The sequence below is a fragment of the Sinocyclocheilus grahami genome, unplaced genomic scaffold (assembly GCF_001515645.1).
Source record: "Sinocyclocheilus grahami isolate Dianchi unplaced genomic scaffold, SAMN03320097.WGS_v1.1 scaffold409.1, whole genome shotgun sequence".
Taxonomy (NCBI): domain Eukaryota; kingdom Metazoa; phylum Chordata; class Actinopteri; order Cypriniformes; family Cyprinidae; genus Sinocyclocheilus; species Sinocyclocheilus grahami.
The window spans coordinates 169,915-177,971 of NW_015505588.1; the positions used below are offsets into that span (position 1 = coordinate 169,915).

General features: G+C 37.7%; 1 long non-coding RNA gene across 1 annotated transcript in view; it reads left to right on the forward strand.

Moving 5' to 3' along the window:
* Positions 1-8,057, forward strand: part of LOC107550861 (uncharacterized) — a 21,738-nt gene that overhangs the window by 11,073 nt on the left and 2,608 nt on the right. Inside the window, exon 2 of the long non-coding RNA XR_001604708.1 lies at positions 5,380-5,386. This is a non-coding gene — a long non-coding RNA (uncharacterized lncRNA). The remainder of the gene's footprint in view (positions 1-5,379; positions 5,387-8,057) is intronic.

Here is an 8,057-nt window from a genome sequence, read left to right on the forward strand (position 1 = left end):
AGTCATTTGAACTCATTCAGCAGATTACCGCACTCTCCCAGCATGTCCGGAGCAAAGTGATATCTCACAGAAAGTCTTTAAAGGTTAGATGAGGTTGAAATGACTCAATCTTTCACCTCATGGAGACCGCTAATACGTTTTGCATCTATAGAGGAAATATCAAAGGGGAACCGGCAAATCATTTAACTCCAAGTGATCGGTATTTCATGTCTATTGACAATCAGCTCCCATTATGAAGGCATGAAGTGCAAAGTTATTACACAAGAAGAAGTGTTCTCGATTAAGCCCAGCTCTCTGCCAGCCATGAATAGGAATGGCACCAGCATGAATATTTCATAGTCAGACTGCTGGGATTCTTGTCCATGTTTCTGCTGGGATTTTGGGCTGAGGAGGACTCACTATATGCTTGCATAATGGGGATGATACATGATGCATGAAGTCCAGACACCACGCTAAAGCATTTCTACTTGTATGCAGTCCATGTATGTATGTGGAAGAGTTAGAGCTAGAGACTCTGTTAAAAGAGAGTCAAGTAGCATGGATTAAGCATTTTGTACTTTTTGCTACACACACTCATTAAATTAGCTATCAAAAAGGGGACATTGCATAAACTTCTATTGTATATATAAAAGAAAGCAATGTAGTTATTTATGTATTTCTTACTGTTTAATTAATTAAACCAAATGCATTCTCTTTGTCAGGAAAGTATGTAACCTTCATGTGAAGAGAAAACTATCAAAAACAAAGAATTTCATTTGAGTTCACAATTCAATCTTAATTGGAAGAAAACCCATCAAAAGTGTGTAAACACTGTTCACAACTGAATTAAGTTCAGCCAAAGTATTATTTTTGAAGTGTAAAGTAGTCTTTGCATGACCGTAGATCAGATTTTAGACAGATTATTTACTTATGTCAAATAGATGTCAGGAGGTTTTATAATTTGGGTGAATATTTTAGTTTTAGCCTTTTGGCAGCATTTTTGCTGTTCTCAAGGGCACTCGGAGTGCCATGCTGCAACATCATGTGCCAAGCTAAAACCAAACTGGCCACTGGCCCCTCACTCTCACGCTATCATATTTATCTCTCTAACAAATCCAACAGAGCCTTTACACCAGAGCAATCTCTCAGCCGAAGTATCAGAGCTTGCTATGAGCTTATCTGAATCTAATCTATCTTGGCAATGTAAATGTAGCTGAGTACTTAGAGTTACCTAATGTAACCTTCACTGCTCTTCCCCCATGTCCAATCACACTCTCTCTCACTCGCTCATACTCTGACCACCTTGCTGATAATGCAGTTAAATTAAAAATCCATTCTTAGACAAAAGCCTAACTTTACTATACACCCTTTTGCCTACGAACAGTGCATTTTCCAGGTCATTTAATATGTTTTGAGAAACCCACCAACTGTAACTCAGTTCAGAATAAATTTGATGATATAAAGAAAATACTGTCAATCAAGATGAATCAACACAGAGACCACCCCACTCTATACAAGGATTATTTAGACACCGTAATACTCTAATAGAGTTTTGATTTCTGTTTCTAACAAGTATATGGGTAGGATGGATGAAAGTCACGTAAGCAATTTTTTTTTATTCCACACATAAACTAGAGCAAAAAGCTCATGTAAACAGCAAAATAAAGGAGTCAGCCCAGCCTTTTATAGTTACTATACAATATGTAAAAAGAAGTATGTCAAATGAGTGGTATGTCTAAATATGTGGTATTCAAAAACAGTAGACCAAAAAAGGTCAAACTTTACTAACCCATAAAGCTGCAATTCAACTGTAAATCATAAGACAATGCCAACATGCCAGTGTGGTCAGATTGTAGTTAATCACTGAAAAATAAAAATGGCGTAGAAGCAACTTTAAATCAGAAATTGCTAGTAAATTTCACAAACAATTACAAGGAAATGACAAGAAACACATTGTATTAAATCTAAAAATTGTGAAAAATTTAATTAGTATTTTATTGTAAAGAATACTATAATAATCTTTGTTTTATTTACAACTTCCAAAAATATTTTACAGCATACCCCACAATATAATATAATATAATATAATATAATATAATATAATATAATATAATATAATATAATATAATATAATATAATATAATATAATTTCACTTAATAGAACATAGGCTTTTAAAAGTAGAGAAACTAAAGTCTACTACAAACTCTGAAAGTATGTAGGTCCATTTGCGTTTCAAATATCTTCTGCACTTATTTATTTGTATTCTTCATGTTCATGTATTGATCTTTAATTCTCATGCTGCTGCAGCAGTAAATAAAGAGCAGTTCTGCTTTCTCATTTTTAATATTGTTTCTACCACAAAAGTTTTGGATGTAGCTACTATAAGCTGACGAGGAGCTGAGGGTGTGTTCAGGGTTTGTCTCCCAGCAGTTGTTCAGAAAGCAAATGAAAGACCATTTCAATTTATTTCGGTCTAAAAATGAATCATTTTGACCCTCTGGGGAAAGAGTTTGTTTACTCAAACACAAAGAGTGAAAATAAATAGCTAGTCATGTTGTCTGCTTTCATAAAAATACAATTTCATATGCTGAAGTGTAAAGCAGCTTTAAAGACATTTTGTCTGGAAATTATTATTGCTATTCCTACTTCAAAAACACCATCAAAGGACCAGGTGCTGCTCTGAACAACAGATCTTACATCTTGTCTTGACAGCCATGCCAAGGATTAGCCAGATACTAATGAGAGGACATGGCATTGGATTCATAGCACTAATATACTATATATAGCTGAGAGTTTGAGATGAATTTATTCACATGAATGGAAGAAAGGAGAGATCTTGGAGGGCATCAGGTGTTTGACACCCCAGACTGCCTTGGGCAAATGACCAAATCAATAATTGATCAGCTCTTGATCTGTCAATCATAGCAGAAACCTGTGGTTAACGTCACAGCCAAGTTAGACTGCTGGATTATATGGATCAGAACCAAATCCAGCTCATCAATGAATTTTATCCAGCCCTCCAAGTGATCTAGATTAGATCATAGTGATGTCTCTCATATCAGAGCAATTTCAGAAGCAATCAGCAGTCTACAATTAGTGCTTTTTGGTACATTCGGACTCAGACACAGCTTAGATATCCTAATTTTCTAAACACAAAATAACATAAGCACACATATTCAAATATAGAATGATGAGTGACAGAAATTGATACAGTGACATGTCAGCCAATGCACAAGCTCAATATAGGCTATATTTAAATAATATATTTTATGTTTAAAACAAATCAAATAAAACTATACAGTAAGAAGAATGGGGTAATAAAAAGATAATAAAAAGAGACTAAAAGCCATTTATGTTCAGAGTTGGCAATTTCCAGCTATAAAATGTGGGTGTGTCCAGTGATGTGACAAGCTGACATTATGCAAATGACCAAACAACCAATGGGAGTGAATCAAAATCCCTTTTAAGGAAAGTCTGTTCACTCTTTGGCCATATTTGCAATGCCTACAGACAGCTACTTTGGGCATCCACCAAGACCAAGTCATATCTATTTGAATGGGGAAATCTCAAAAACTGCTTGTCACACTCACATTTAAATACCATGTTTCAAATCAGCAACATCTAACATGAACAGTGACTGGCAATTGGCACTTTTATTTAGAAGCCGAGACGTATTCTGCCATATTTAATCTTGCACTTTCTCCCATTCATATTAATATGAGTTGAATTGTCTTGGTATATATGTAGTCTTTAAGTCAAATCAGTGAAGCACATGATTTGCTGCCTGTGGGATAGCATAGTCAAATGTATAAAAATATATAATACATATATTAAAATCAAACATAAATCAGCCAGATTATATGTCTTAAAGGGACCCTCATGAATACAGTCAAGTGTTCGAATGGGAATGTGTTCCTGTGAGACTATTCTGAAGCCCTGACAGAAGTAAGCGCTCTGCCTCAGTCAGGGTTTAATTGATCGGTCACATAATGCGGACCCTCTGTACGTGACTGGTCCTCGCTCATGGAGACAAAGAAGGGGAGACGTGAGGAAATGGGACGGCTCGTTAAAGCTTTATTGTGTCTCTTGGGAAAGGAAAAACCCATTGTCGGCGTCTCACTGTGTTGGTCACTAAGATCCCCTGCTGCAATAGTTAGTCAATAAATATTCAATTAAACTTTCTTGCTATGTTGTTGCTGTCCCGCTGTCAGCTCAGCTTATTCAAGTGGATTTTTTTTTCCATGCCCACAGAATGGATATTGATATATGTAGATATTTATCTTCAATTTCATGTTGATAAGATGGGAAACATGCCAATAATACAAAAAAAAAATGTGCAGACACAAAAGCATCAACTTGAGTCTATAGGTTTTCCAAGGTTACAAGAGCACTGAACAACATCTTCTGCATGATAAACACACAGTGAAATACTCAATGAACAATTTCAAAATCATGTTGTTAATCAGTATTTTTGCTGAAAATTCAGCTTTGCCATCACAGGAATACATTGTATAAAATGTAATATATTTAATATATTAAAATAGAAAATAGAAATATTTTTTGATCAACTAAATGCAGTCTTGGTCTGCATGAGAGACTTCTTTTAAAAACAATCAATCAATCAATCAATCAATCAATTAAATCAATCTTACCAAGTCCAAAGTTTTGAACAGATATCCTGCTACAGTTGCCTGATTTTGAGTGGTTCTACAGTTGCCAAATTTTGAGTGGTAGTAAGAAAGTTGTGAGAGTCTGAGTGGCCTGATCAACGTCCAGCTGTTTTTGGAGATTCCCCTCCCTCTGCCCCAATCAGCCTGATGCAGTAATTATTGCTTGTATCTGTTGGTGTGGAGGCAGATAAAGCCCAATGTTTTGGGATGCACAGTAGAGAAAATGTTATTGAAGTAGCTGCTGACAGGCTGCTTAATTCACACAGCTCCTCTCATCTCTTCTTGAATTCTTTCTTATTTGCTGCTTTTTCCTCCCTGTGGTAAACCCTGTAATATAATTTCACCCCTTTTGTCTCGCCTTTTTCTTTATTTTGTTTTCTTGTTTTAGTGTAATTTGACTCCTTAGTGAGTGTCGTGGTGTCATGACAAATTTCAGAACCAACTGTTTTGAGTTTTGGATTTTTCTTTTGTAACCAAACAGTTTATGCCAATGGGGTATGAAACATACCCTCTGTGAAACAAAAGAGACACAATTCGATTCACGAAAAGTATGTATTACAAAGCATACATTTACTGTGAAATAAATAAACATATGGCAAAAGCAAATAATAAGTATCCTGTACTCCTGTAGGCTACATACTGTATGTGACTTTGTTTCCTAATTGCTGAGAAAAATAATCGCACACAAGTGATTTCAAATAATAAACAGTCATGATACCCTGGACATAGAACTATAGTTCAAAGCCTCTTGCCACAACTGGCAATTAATAAAACAGAAATTTCAATACTTTTGAGAAGGTTCTGTTGACTTTTCAAACAGTCTTTTTTTACACAGCAAGCTACAGTAAATAAAAATGTTGTCATGATTAATCTCACTAATATTTCCCTGAGTTCACTTTAAGATACCACAATTACAATAGACAAAAGAAGATGCAAATGCATTGTGAATTTAAACTGATGTTTCTAATAACAAGCCCACACTGAGATGTGAGATTATATCTCATCTGGGTTCAATTAAAGAACAATGGGCATCACAAACAAATGAAGCCTGAGGCAGGACAAATAGTCAATATATGAAAATAATAAAAAGAATGACAGCACATTACTGTAAACTAGACAACACTGACAGTAATTCAGATTTAAGAACGGAAAGGCAAAGTAATGACACCGTCTTTTTTATTCAATTCAGTACAATTCAAGTTTATTTGCATAGCACTTTTCACGATGCAAATTGGTGCAAAGCAGCTTTACAGAAAATTAAAGATTCTACATTACAGTATATTTAGTAATAGCTTATCAGTGGTGACTGTCTCAAGTTTATGTCCATTATAGCAAAATTTGGTAGTTTTGTATGTTGTTTGAGGGTTAGCATCTTAATAAGAGGTTTCTTAATAAAAGGATTAATAACCGCCAGCTTGAATGGTTTTGGGATGTGACCTAGAGATAACGACGAGTTAATAATATTGAGAAGCGGTTCTTCTGCTACAGGTAACAACTCTTTCAGTAATTTAGTGGGTACAGCATCTTATAAACATGTTGTTTTAGATGCAATGCTAAGTTTATTTAGATCTTCCAGTCCTATAGTTGTAAAGCACTGCAGTTTTTCTTTGGGTGCAATTAATGAAGCTGAATTACAAGACGCTGTCGATTCTACATTTGTTATTGTATTTCTGATGCTATCTATTTTATCAGTGAAGAAATTCATAAAGTCATCACTACCAAACTGTGAGGGAATATTTGGTTTAGGTGGCATCTGATTGTTTGTTAATCTAGCCACTGTGCTAAATAAAAACCTTTGATTGTGTTGGTTATATTCTATGAGTTTGCGGACATGCTCAGCCCTGGCAGTTTTTAGAGCCTGTCTACAGCTGTACATACTGTTCCTCTTCAGGAACTCGAGCTGCGTCGAGAAACGCTAGGGGAACGCCGTTCAGCGTGACGGGCTCTGAATTTCGTGTGTAATCAGACCAATAGATGGGCGAGACGTCACGGCGGGTGACGTAATGACCAGGAGGCTATAAAAGCACGTGCGGTGAGACCAGCGTCAGCTTTTTGTCATTCAGCAAGCGCTCTGTGTGTGTGTCGTTCTGATATCTGTCTGTGAGTCATATTTGGTGTTGTCTGTCCCGTAGGGTTAGAAATAAAAGATACAAGTATGTCTAAAGCACATGGCAAGTCACGTCATTTGACTATGGGCGAAGGCAGCCAGCGTTTCAAACCGTGTGTTCCTCCCTGTCCGCGTTTCATTTCGGGGGCGGATACACACAGTTTGTGCGTTGTCTGCCTGGGAGCGGAGCATGCTGAGTCAGCTCTTGAGAGAGCTGACTGCCCGCATTGCGAGCGTCTCCCGATGCATGTTCTCCGCTCTCGCAAGGCACTCTTTGCGGAGGGTGCCTTCACAAGTGTTCCCCGCGGTGCGGGTCCCGCTTCCGCCGAGGCGGAGCGGCGATTACGCTCGTGGGGTTCACAGCTGGAACTGGCGGAGGGAATGGAGACGGGCGAGTCCCTATCTTCTTCCTCACCCGCCAGATCCAGCGCTCGCTCACCGGGTTCGGAAGCCCGTTCTCGTTCCCTCGAGGAACTAGGGTTACATACGTAACCTGAGGCGTTTTTCCATGCAATTCAAAAAACCTCCAAGTTAGTTTTCCTCCATTTGCATTCAAGATTATGAGTTTCTTTCTTGAGACAATGGGTATTGCTGTTGTACCATGGCACAGTATGTTTTTCTCTAACCTTTTTTTTATTTTTAATGGGGGCAACAGCTTCTAATGTGTTAGAGAAGATAGTGCCCATATTGCTAGTCATTTTGTCTAGTTCATATACAGAGTTCTGGCATGAAACTCTAGACTGCGCAGTCCGATAGGTCTAGCTCAATCTGACCTAGCGACATCATTGTCACATGGCAGCTGATTGGTTCTCTCCTGTATCGGTAGCCAATGAGCTCGCTGCTCAATATTCAAATACCTGGCTTTTGTTTGCTGTAGCAGTTGGCAGCGCACTTCAGAGCAGCCTAAATCAACATAAGTGAATGCTCTTTTAATCCATATTGCTGCGTATATTTGCGTGGTCTGCCTAATTGAATACAAAATGAGCAACTGTAAACAATTTTAAACTAAGTGTCATGTTAGCAGTTTGCATTGTATGCAGCAGTGAAATATTAAGCATATCAGCAGCAGTATTTTAGCATGTGCTTATACAGCTGTAGCAAATGGCAGTTTAAAGCTTGTAATCACTCTGAGGACACGTTAATAGTAACAAACATGAAAACAGGTTCCCATTCAGTCAGTCACGTTCTACGTTACGTCAGTGACTGACGAATTGGGATCTCGCCCGAGAGCCCAATCACCTTCGAGTGTTAACTAAACAAGCCAATGACAGTTGGCGTGCGTGTTTCGCCACGCACACCC